The sequence below is a fragment of the Budorcas taxicolor genome, chromosome 2 (assembly GCF_023091745.1).
Source record: "Budorcas taxicolor isolate Tak-1 chromosome 2, Takin1.1, whole genome shotgun sequence".
Classification (NCBI taxonomy): domain Eukaryota; kingdom Metazoa; phylum Chordata; class Mammalia; order Artiodactyla; family Bovidae; genus Budorcas; species Budorcas taxicolor.
In genome coordinates this window covers 127,568,307-127,580,228 of record NC_068911.1, presented here as the reverse complement: position 1 = coordinate 127,580,228, position 11,922 = coordinate 127,568,307, and the positions used below count along the sequence as shown (strand labels likewise).

General features: G+C 40.1%; 1 pseudogene; it reads left to right on the top strand.

Moving 5' to 3' along the window:
* The first annotated feature begins 2,416 nt into the window (after positions 1-2,416).
* Positions 2,417-11,922, top strand: part of LOC128060859 (3-ketoacyl-CoA thiolase, mitochondrial-like) — a 147,817-nt pseudogene continuing 138,311 nt past the window's right edge.

Genomic DNA, 11,922 nt, shown 5'->3' with positions numbered 1-11,922 from the left:
TCTCTAGCTGACTGACTTTTTCTTACATATTTATCAATCATTTTTTCCTGGTTCATTTTTATCAATATAATTATACAGAATACACATACACTCTCCTGTGTGCATGCATGCACACGCACATGTACATATGCATTTAAAAAACGCTCACTTTAAGGATTTGTTGTTCATTGAGAAATTAAATTTCAGAAAAATTCTTTACTTCATAGCAATTTGTGAACATAGATTTATATCAATAAAGGAATAAGTTCAGCGTTTAGATCATTCGTTATCACTTGTTATAAAAACACAATCAAGCAGGTTTAAGTTTCTTACTTTATGATGATGTTTTGATATCATCCACAAGATCATTCTTCTTAATATTTCTGACACTGTTATATTTACTATGACATTGAAAACTTTCTGGCCTAAAACTGGTTTATTTGTCCTTTTTTTGGTGCAAAGGTGTTAAAAGAGAAAAAGTAATTAGAATTCTTCCAATGTTGCACATATTGCTTAATTTATACTCAATATTAGTTTGATTCAAATAAAATGATTACAATCCAAATTTTATAACCTGCATGATTCTAATTTTACATGATTCAATCTAATAATTCCAAACTAGTGGTTATTTGGAAGTATGGCCTTGTTAAGTATTATACATTGGACCATATTGTGCTTTCTAATGCATAAATGTGTAATTATTAATATTTGCTTCTAGACAGTTTCTTTGAGGAGTGCTTTAAACTTCCAAAAAGGCAAGAATACTGGAGTGGGTTGCTATTTCCTCCTCCATGGGATCTTCTTCACCCAGAGATCAAACTTGCATCTCTAGCATTGCAGGCAGTTTACCCACTGTACCATTGGGGAAGTCCAGGGCTGTAGTCAAGAATATCAAATCTGGAGTAAGAACTGGTGTCAGGTCCTTGCTGAATCATATGGTAGTTATTTTTTTTTTGATTTTGGGGAAGCCTCCATACCATTTATTGTTCTTACTAATTTATTATTTCTTTCTTCCAAAGTAAACAATATAAAAGCATAAGAAAGCTTTCTAGGCAGAAATCTCAATAAATTGTGACTCCTAAGCTTCAGGATTGTTTAATCTCATGTAATTCTTACACTATGCAGATGCTTCTGTGCAAAAGTGAGAATCAAATGCATGAGTATAGTAATAATCTAAGCAACTCCATCTAATGTAACACATAGTTATTGAGACTTTGCTGTGTGTAAATTGCTATTCTAAGTGGCTGAGGTATAAAAAGAATGTTCCAGAGATGATATAAAGAAAAGAATGAGTTTGCCTAGGAAGTGTTCAAATTATAATTATTATTCAATTTTAACTATAATCAAAAATCTGTGTAGATTTGTGATGGAAATCAAAAGTAGAAATGAATTCAAAAATCACAATTAATAGTCAACCCAAATGAGGATTTCATTGACTGAAGTCTCAGTCCGTGTTTCACTGACTAGCTGACCTTTAAAGCAAGACCTGTTTAGTTGAGCCAAGGCAACCCATAGTGTCATCAAAGATAATAATGTATTGTTGCTTTAAGGCTCTAAAACAATGTAATTCATTGTTGCTTTAAGGCTGGTTATTATGAAACAACAGATAACTAAAGTATCAAAGAATTGTTTGCATGGTTTTTGTAGCACAAAACAATCATGTCAATAATTGTAGTTATATTAAAATTATATTGAAAAAATAGCAGTAGTAAGGCTATGTATTTTTGTGTTGAACTTAAATGCATTGAAATAAGGTCAAAAATTTTTAAAGAATAAAGCTTTGGTTTAACTGTTCACTTCAGTATATAATCATGAATTTAACTATACCAAGAAGTTCTGTTTTGTTTTCCTAATCATTTCAATCCATTTGTGGGACAGATTAAAAATATCTAATTTAGAAGTTGTCTCCATACTTTGCTGTCTCTTAGGCGTTGCTGAAAACTAGGTACTTGGGGAAACTTGTGGTGAATGGATACCAGCTCGTCAATTTATTTCCTGATCAGTCTCACCACACCATGTCTATAGGAGGTTTACACAGTCTCCCTTTTTGTGTCTGCCTTTCCCTGACTCCTTCTAATAGCAGCAAGGGGATGTCCCTGATGAAGTGTTCTTTTCTCTAAAATAGAGCAGGAATTTCAGGAGAGAGTGACACCTATGAATAGGAAGAACATTATTTGTTTTAAATGTAGCTTTAAGAATTTCTTTTTTATTTAAGTTCATTTAAATAGAGGATAACTACTTTACAATATTGTGAAGGTTTTTGCCATACATCAACATGAATTAACCACAGGTATAGATGTGTCCCCATCAGCCTGAAGCTCTCCCCCAACTCCCTCCCTACACTATCCCTCGGGGTTGTCCCAGAGCACTGACTTTGGCGCCCTGCTTCATGCATTGAATTTGCACTGGCCATCCGCGCAGAGATCGGGTGACTGCGATGACGTGCAGAGCGCGGCTGAGAGGAACTACCCCACCTCCGAGGTCAGGGGCAGAAGTCGGGAGGACCCCACGCCCGAGGGGCAGCAGCCGAGAGAAGCTACCCCAAGTCCGAGGTCAGGGGCGGTGGCCAAGAGGAGCTACCCTGCATCTGAGATGAGGGGCGGTGGCCCAGAGGAGCTGCCCTACACCCGAGGCCAGGGGTGGCAGCCAGGAGGAGGACCCCATGTCTAAGGAGGGGTTGCTGCATGGGTGCCAGAGGGCCTAGAGGAGCTATTCCACATTCAAGGTTGGGAGAGGTAGTGGTGAGGAGATACCCCTCATCCAAGATAAGGAGCAGTGCTGCACTTTGTTGGAGCAGCTGTGAAGAGATACCCCACGTCCAAGGTAAGAGAAACCCAAGTAAGAGAGTAGGTGTTGCAAGAGGGCAAACACACTGAAACCATAATCACAGAAAACTAGTCAATGTAATCACACTAGGACCGCAGGCTAGTCTAACTCAATGAAACTAAGCCATGCCCTGTGGGGCCACTCAAGATGGGGGGGAATGGTGGAGAGGTTTGACAGAATGTGGTCCACTGAGGAAGGAAATCACAAACCACTTCAGTATTCTTGCTTTGATAACCTCATAAACAGTCGGAAAAGGCAAAATGATAGGATACTGAAAGAGGTACTTCCCAGGTCAGTAGGTGCCCAGTATGCTACTAGAGATCAGTGGAGAAATAACTCCAGAATGAATGAAGGGATGGAGCCAAAGCAAAAACAATACCCATTTGTGGATGTGACTGGTGATAGAAGCAAGGTCCGATGCTGTAAAGAGCAATATTGCATAGGAACCTGGAATGTCAGGTCCATGAATCAAGGCAGATTGGAAGTGGTCAAATGAGATGGCAAGAGTGAACATCGACATTCTAGGAATCAGTGAACTAAAATGGACTGGAATGGGTGAATTTAATTCAGATGACCATTATATCTACTACTGTGGGCAGGAATCCCTTAGAAGAAATGGAATAGCCATCATGGTCAACAAAAGAGTCCGAAATGCAGTACTTGGATGCATTCTCAAAAATGACAGAATGATCTCTGTTCATTTCTAAGGCAAATCATTCAATATCACAGTTATCCAAGTCTATACCCCAACCAGTAACACTGAAGAAGCTGAAGTTGAAAGGTTCTATGAAGACCTACAAGACCTTTTAGAACTAACACCCCAAAAAGATGTCCTTTTCATTATAGGGGACTGGAATGCTAAAGTAGGAAGTCAAGAAACACCTGGAATAACAGGCAAATTTTGCCTTAGAATGCAGAATGAAGCAGGGCAAAGACTAATAGAGTTTTGCCAAGAAAATGCACTGGTCATAGCAAACAGCCTCTTCCAACAACACAAGAGAAGACTCTACACATGGACATCACCAGATGGTCAACACCGAAATCAGATTGATTACATTCTTTGCAGCCAAAGATGGAGAAACTCTACACAGTCAACAAAAACAAGACGAGGAGCTGACTGTGGCTCAGATCATGAACTCCTTATTGCCAAATTCAGACTTAAATTCAAGAAAGTAGGGAAAACCACTAGACCATTCAGTTCAGTTCAGTTCAGTCGCTCATTCGTGTCCAACTCTTTACAACCCAATGAATTGCAGCATGTCAGGCCTCCATGTCCATCACCATCTCCCGGAGTTCACTCAGACTCACGTCCATCGAGTCCGTGATGCCATCCAGCCATCTCATCCTCTGTCATCCCCTTTTCCTCCTGCCCCCAATCCCTCCCAGCATCAGAGCCTTTTCCAATGAGTTAACTCTTCGCATGAGCTGGCCAAAGTACTGGAGCTTCAGCTTTAGCATAATTCCTTCCAAAGAAATCCCAGGGTTGATCTCCTTCAGAATGGACTGGTTGGATCTCCTGCAGGCCAAGGAACTCTCAAGAGTCTTCTCCAGTACCACAGTTCAAAAGCAGCAATTCTTCGGCGCTCAGCCTTCTTCACAGTCCAACTCTCACATCCATACATGACCACTGGAAAAACAATAGCCTTGACTAGATGGACATTAGTTGGCAAAGTAATGTCTCTGCTTTTGAATATACTATCTAGGTTGGTCATAACTTTTCTTCCAAGGAGTAAGCGTCTTTTAATTTCATGGCTGCAGTCACCATCTGCAGTGATTTTGGGGCCCAAAACAATAAAGTCTGACACTGTTTCTACTGTTTCTCCATCTATTTCCCCTGAAGAGATAGGACTGGATGCTATGATCTTCGTTTTCTGAATGTTGAGCTTTAAGCCAACTTTTTCGCTCTCCTCTTTCACTTCCATCAAGAGGCTTTTTAGCTCCTCTTCACTTTTTGCCATAAGGGTGGTGTCATCTGCATATCTGAGGTTATTGTTATTTCTCCTGGCAATCTTGATTCCAGCTTGTGCTTCTTCCAGTCCAGTGTTTCTCATGATGTACTTTGCATGTAAGTTAAATAAGCAGGGTGACAATATACAGCCTTGACACACTCCTTTTCCTGTTTGGAACCAGTCTGTTGTTCCATGTCCAGTTTTAACTGTTGCTTTCTGACCTACATACAGATTTCTCAAGAGCCTAAGTCAAATCCCTTATGATTATACAGTGGAAGTGAGAAATAGATTTAAGGGCCTAGATCTGATAGATAGAGTGCCTGATGAACTATAGAATGAGGTTCGTGACGTTGTACAGGAGACAGGGATCATGACCATCCCCATGGAAAGGAAATCAAAAAAGCAAAATGGCTGTCTGAGGAGGCCTTGCAAATAGCTGTGAAAAGAAGAGAAGTGACAAGCAAAGGAGGAAAGGAAAGATATAAGCATCTGAATGCAGAGTTCCAAAGAAAAGCAAAGAAAGATAAGAAAGCCTTCCTCAGCGATCAATGCAAAGAAATAGAGGAAAACAATAGAATGGGAAAGACTAGAGATCTCTTCAAGAAAATTAGAGACACCAGGCGAACATTTCATGCAAAGATGGACTCAATAAAGGACAGAAATGGTATGGACCTAACAGAAGCAAAAGATAAGAAGAGGTGGCAACTATCCACAGAAGCACTGTACAAAAAAGATCTTCATGACCAAGATAATCACTATGGTGTGGTCACTCACCTAGAGCCAGACATCTGGAATGTGAAGTCAAGTGGGCCTTTAAAAGCATCACTACGAACAAAGCTAGTAGAGGTGATAGAATTCCAGTTGAGCTATTTCAGATCCTGAAAGATGATTCTGTGAAAGTGCTGCACTCAATATGCCAGCAAATGAGGAAAACTCAGCAGTGGCCAGAGGACTGGATAAGGTCCGTTTTCATTCCAATCCCAAAGAAAGACAATGCTAAAGAATGCTCAAACACTGCACAGTTGCACTCATCTCACACACTACTGAAGTAATGCTCAAAATTCTCCAAGCCAGGCTTCAGCAATGCGTGAACCGTGAACTTCCAGATGTTCAAGCTGGTTTTAGAAAAGGCAGAGGATCTAGAGATCAAACTGCCAACATCTGCTGGATCATGAAAAAAGCAAGAAAATTCCAGAAAAAAACATCTATTTCTGTTTTATTGAGTATGCCAAAGCCTTTGACTGTGTGGATCACAAGAAACTGTGGAAAATTCTGAAAGAGATGGGAATACCAGACCATCTGACCTGCCTCTTGAGAAACCTGTATGCAGGTCAGGAAGCAACAGTTAGAACTGGACATGGAACAACAGACTGGTTCCAAATAGGAAAAGGAGTACATCATGGCTGTACATTCTCACCCTACTTATTTAACTTATATGCAGAATACATCATGAGAAAGGCTAGGCTGGAGAAGCACAAGCTGGAATCATTATTGCTGGGAGAAATATCAATAACCTGAGATATGCAGATGACACCACCCTTAAGGCAGAAAGTGAAGAGGAATTCAAAAGCCTATTGATGAAAGTGAAAGTGGAGAATGAAAAAGTTGGCTTAAAGCTCAACATTCAGAAAACGAAGATCATGGCATCTGGTCCCATCACTTCATGGGAAATAGGTGGGGAAACAGTGGAAACATTGTCAGACTTTATTGTTTTGGGCTCCAAAATCACTGCAGATGGTGACTGCAGCCGTGAAATTAAAAGATGCTTACTCCTTGGAAGAAAAGTTATGACCAAGGTAGATAGTATATTCAAAAGCAGAGACATTACTTTGCCAACAAAGGTCTGTCTAGTCAAGGCTATGGTTTTTCCAGTGGTCATGTATGGATGTGAGAGTTGGACTGTGAAGAAAGCTGAGCGCCAAAGAATTGATGCTTTTGAAGTGTGGTGTTGGAGAAGACTCTTGAGAGTCTCTTGGACTGCAAGGAGATCCAGTCAGTCCATTCTGAAGATCAACCCTGGGATTTCTTTGGAAGGAATTATGCTGAAGCTGAAACTCCAGTACTTTGGCCACCTCATGCGAAGAGTTGACTCATTGGAAAAGACTCTGATGCTCGGAGTGATTGGGGGCGGGAGGAGAAGGGGACGACAGAGGATGAGATGGCTGGATGGCATCACGGACTCAATGGACGTGAGTCTGAGTGAACTCCGGGAGATGGTGATGGACAGGCAGGCCTGGCGTGCTGCGATTCATGGGGTCGCAAAGAGTCGGACACGTCTGAGTGACTTACTGAATGTATATGTTGCAGTGCTATTCTATCAAATCATCCCACCCTCATCTTCTCCCACTGAGTCTGAAAGTCTGTTCTTTACATCTGTGTCTCCTTTGCTGCCCTGCTTATAGGATCATTGGTGCCATGATTCTAAATTCCATATATATGCATTAATATACAGTATTTATCTTTCTTTTTCTGATTTAATTCAGGCTCCATGTTCATCCAGCTCATCAGAATTGACTCAAAAACTTTCCTTTTTATAACTGAGTAGTATTCAATTGCAGTATATGTATCACAACTTCCTTATCCATTCTTCTGCTGATGGACCTCTTGTTGGCTTCCATGTCTTAGCTATTGTAAATAGTGCTGCAGCAAACATTGGGGTACATGTATCTCTTTCACTTCTGGTTTCCTCGAGGTGTATGCCCAGCAGTGGGATTGCTGGGTCATATGGCAGTTCTATTCCCAGTTTTTAAAGGAATCTCCATACTCTTCTTCATAGTGGATGTACCAGTTTGCATTCCCTATAAGAGTGTAAGAGGGTTCCCTTTTCTCCACACCCTCTCTAGCATTTATTGTTTGTAGACTCTTTGATGATGGCCATTCTGATAGGCATGAGATGATGCTTCTTTTAAAATGTATAACTGGAGACCATGGACAGCCCAGAGACAGTTTTTATTTTTAATAGCAAAGACATTAAAGTATTTAACCTCCAATTAAAGTAAATAAATTTATATTAAAAAAAACCAGAAAAATGTCTGTGTTCTCTGAGTTAGTGATGATCCACTTTTTAGAGCTCTCTTTCACTTTTTTCTTTATTTACTTCTGTGTTTTTGTACACATGCACATATCACATCATTTCTCTTATTTAACAAAATGTATTTTTAAAAGCAAAAAAGATGAGAAAATTTCTTAAAATGATTAGTCTCCTGATAGAGATTTTTTTCCCTTTATTTTTACTGTATATAGACTTAAAAAAAATTTTATTTAGCCCTGTCCAGCTCAAATCTTATTCTTTGAAATCGCTCCTCTCTCACCAAGGAGAGTGACAAACGACTCTGCTGTGTGGTATGATCGTGCATCTCATCTGCTTCTGTGCATTTGTGAGATATGGAGACAGGCCCTCTTCCCCTAATCCTTATCTCTAGCAAATATACTACACTGCTTATATCTCTGGGTGATTGCTTGAGCCCATGGTTAGCCTAGGACTCAACTAAAAATTTAAGTCCCCTAGATGGACTCTTTCGCATTGAGTTGTGTCACTACTCAAGGTTGTCCTCTCAACTCAGAAAGCTCGAAGTATCAATACTTCTGTAGATGTTGCCAGCAGAAGTTTTCCTGAGAAGCCAGACTAGTCCTTGTGTTCAGATGCCATTGCCTAGCTTCTTGGCAGCCTTTCACACCCTAATCCCCTAGGGAGAAGACACAGAAAGCATGCCATCTTATTCTTGCTATAACATATCTTCAAATTCTACTGTCTCCTTCCTTTTGTCCATTTTGCTCTCAAGTCCCTCAATAGGAAATTGGGAGGTATGAGGAAAGAGGATTTAGAACTATTTGTGGCATGTACATCTTTAAATATGTTTGTTTTCCATGTTACTAGATCTCTAGTGAATCTTCCAATTTATTGTCCCCAGCCTATTCTCTTCAATTTATATGTGAAGTGCATGTGTGGGAAGGTGGCGGTGGAGGGAGTCTTGGGGACTTTGAAGCAAAAATCTTTGTCCTTTTTCCTCCATTGCTCAAGTTATTGCTGAGAGTAAACATTTTGCACCTCACTTCTTTACAAAAATATTCTGCTGTGGTAATAGAAATGCTCTGGTGGCACTCCTGAAGGCAAAACATATCATAGATATTTCAATTCTAGACCACCTATAATTACTAGAGCAAGGTGCACTGTGTTCAGTGTTCTTTTAGATGACTATTTATTGTACTATTCCAAAAAAGATGGTTTCCATAGCAACCTTGTCTGCAGATAGTTTCAGAATAGCCTTTTACAGCTTCAGAATCATGAGTATATTGTATCCTCTTGGAAAAAAAGAAGCAGATCAGGTTTTACAATTAATTTATATTCAACATCAGGAAGAACTGTTTCTTCCCAAAGTACCTTTTGCATGCACAAAACATCACTAACAATAATGCTCTAGTTTGTAGGAGAGAGAGACAGTGAACGAAAGAGATTGATGATTGATTCTTCCCACTTCTCCCATCAGCTGCTCTCTGGTGAGGAATTAGAATTTTGTCTATTTTCTGAAAAAGTACATTGGATCTGATTGAAGTGTATGTCAAAAAAGAATGTAATGCCTCAAATAAGTATTCTAAGAATATGCTTGTATGTGGACATGTCTGAAAGGTACACACTCTGTTCATTTTCCTTTTGTTTAACGAACATATATTAAGCACCTTCTAATAACAAACACTGTGTGAACCTGCAAGTAAAACAATGAATATGATGTCACTGTTGTCCTCTAATTATAAAATCTGGAAGTGAAGGCTACAGTATAAAATGTAAAGACAACATGATGATACTTTGGCCACCTGATGCGAAGAGCCGACTCATTGGAAAAGGCCCTGATGCTGGAAAAATTGAAGGCAGAAGGAGAAGGGAACGAGAGAGGATGAGATGGTTGGATAGCATCACCGATTATATGGACATGAGTTTCAGCAAGATTTGGGAGTTGGTGATGGACTGGGAAGCCTGGAATGCTGCAGTCTGTGGGGTCACAAAGAGTTCGACATGACAGGGCAACAGAACTGAACTGAGAGATTAAATCAGAATGAATGAAGCACTGCATAAAACTAGGGCATTAGTGGAAAAAAAAACAAAAACTGACACACAAATCAGACTGTTAGGTTTAACATGAAAAACATGGTCCTGATACATTACTGTCATACAATTTGTTAATCTACTCAGATGTTCTTTCTAGTAGAAGAGAAGTCTTTGTCATGGGTTAGAAAGAGGGTGGGCAAGATATTTTAAGTTGAGGGAATACTTGAGGCAAGGTATGATACATACAAGAAATTAAAGGCAGAACAGTCCACTATTAGTACTATTATTAGCAGTTAAGTTCAGTTCAATTGCTCACTCGTGTCTGACTCATTGCAAACCCATGGATTGCAGCATGCCAGGCTTCTCTGTCCATCCTCAACTCCCACAGCTTAATTAAACTCATGTCCATCGAGTCGGGATGCCATCCAACCATCTCATCCTCTGTCATCCCCTTCTCCTCCCAACTTCAATCTTTCCCAGCATCAGGGTTTTTTTCCCAGTGAGTCAGTTCTTTGTATCTGGTTGCAAAAGATTGGAGTTTCAGCTTCAGCATCAGTCCTTCCAATGAATATTCAGGACTGATTTCCTTTAGGATGGACTGGTTGGATCAACTGGCAGTCCTAGGGACTCTCAAGAGTCTTCTCCTACACCACAGTTCAAAAGCATCAGTTCTTCAGCACTCACCTTTCTTTATAGTCCAACTCTCACATCCATACATGACCACTGGGAAAACCATAGCCTTGATTAGACAGACCTTTGTTGGCAAAGTAATGTCTCTGCTTTTGAATATGCTATCTAGTTTGGTCATAACTTTTCTTCTGAGGAGTAAGTGTCTTTTAATTTCATGGCTGCAATCACCAACTGCAGTGATTTTGAAACCCCCAAAATAAAGTCTGACACTGTTTCCACTGTTTCCCCATCTATTTTCAGTGAAGTGATGGGACCAGATGCCATGATCTTCGATTTCTGAATGTTGAGCTTAAAGCCAACTTTCTCACTCTCGTCTTTCACTTTCATCAAGAGGCTTTTTAGTTCCTCTTCACTTTTTGCCATAAGGGTGGTCTCTTCTGCATATCTGAGGTTATTGATTTTCTCCCGGCAATCTTGATTGGAAGAAGCTTGTGCTTCTTCCAGCCCAGCGTTTCTCATGATGTACTCTGCATAGAAGTTAAATAAGCAGGGTGAAAATATACACCCTTTCATAATCCATTTCCTACTTGGAACCAGTTTGTTGTTCCATGTCCAGTTCTAACTGTTGCTTCCTGACCTGCATACAGGTTTCTGAAGAGGCAGGTCAGGTGGTCTGGTATTCCCATCTCTTTCAGAATTTTCCACAGTTTATTGTGATCCACACAGTCAAAGGCTTTGGCATAGTCAATGAAGCAGAAATAGATGTTTCTCTGGAACTCTCTTGCTTTTTCAATGCTCCAGCGGATGTTGGCAATTTGATCTCTGGTTCCTCTGCCTTTTCTAAAAACACCTTGAATATCTAGAGTTTGCAGTTCACATACTGCTGAGGCCAGGCTTGGAGAATTTTGAGCATTACTTTACTAGTGTGTGAGATGAGTGCAATTGTGCAGTAGTTTGAGCATTCTTTGGCATTGCCCTTCTTTGGGATTGGAATGAAAACTGACCTTTTCCAGTCCTGTGGCCACTGATGTGTTTTCCACATTTTTGGCATATCGAGTGCAGCACTTTCACAGCATCATCTTTCAAGATTTGAAATAGCTCAACTGGAATCCAATCACCTTCACTAACTTTGTGGGTACTGATGCTTACTAAGGCCCACTTGACTTCACATTCCAGGCTGTCTGGCTCTAGGTGAGTGATCACATCATCATGATTATCTGGGCTGTGAAGATCTTCTTTGCACAGTTCTTCCATGTATTCTTGCCACCTCTTCTTAATATCTTCAGCTTCTGTTAGGTCCATACCATTTCTGTCCTTTATCGAGCCCATCTTTGCATGAAATGTTCCCTTGGTATCTCTAATTTTCTTGAAGAGATCTCTAATCTTTCCCATTCTGTTGTTTTCCTCTATTTCTTTGCATTGATCACTGAGAAAGGCTTCTTATCTCTCCTTGCTATTCTTTGGAACTCTGCATTCAGATGCTTATATCTTTCC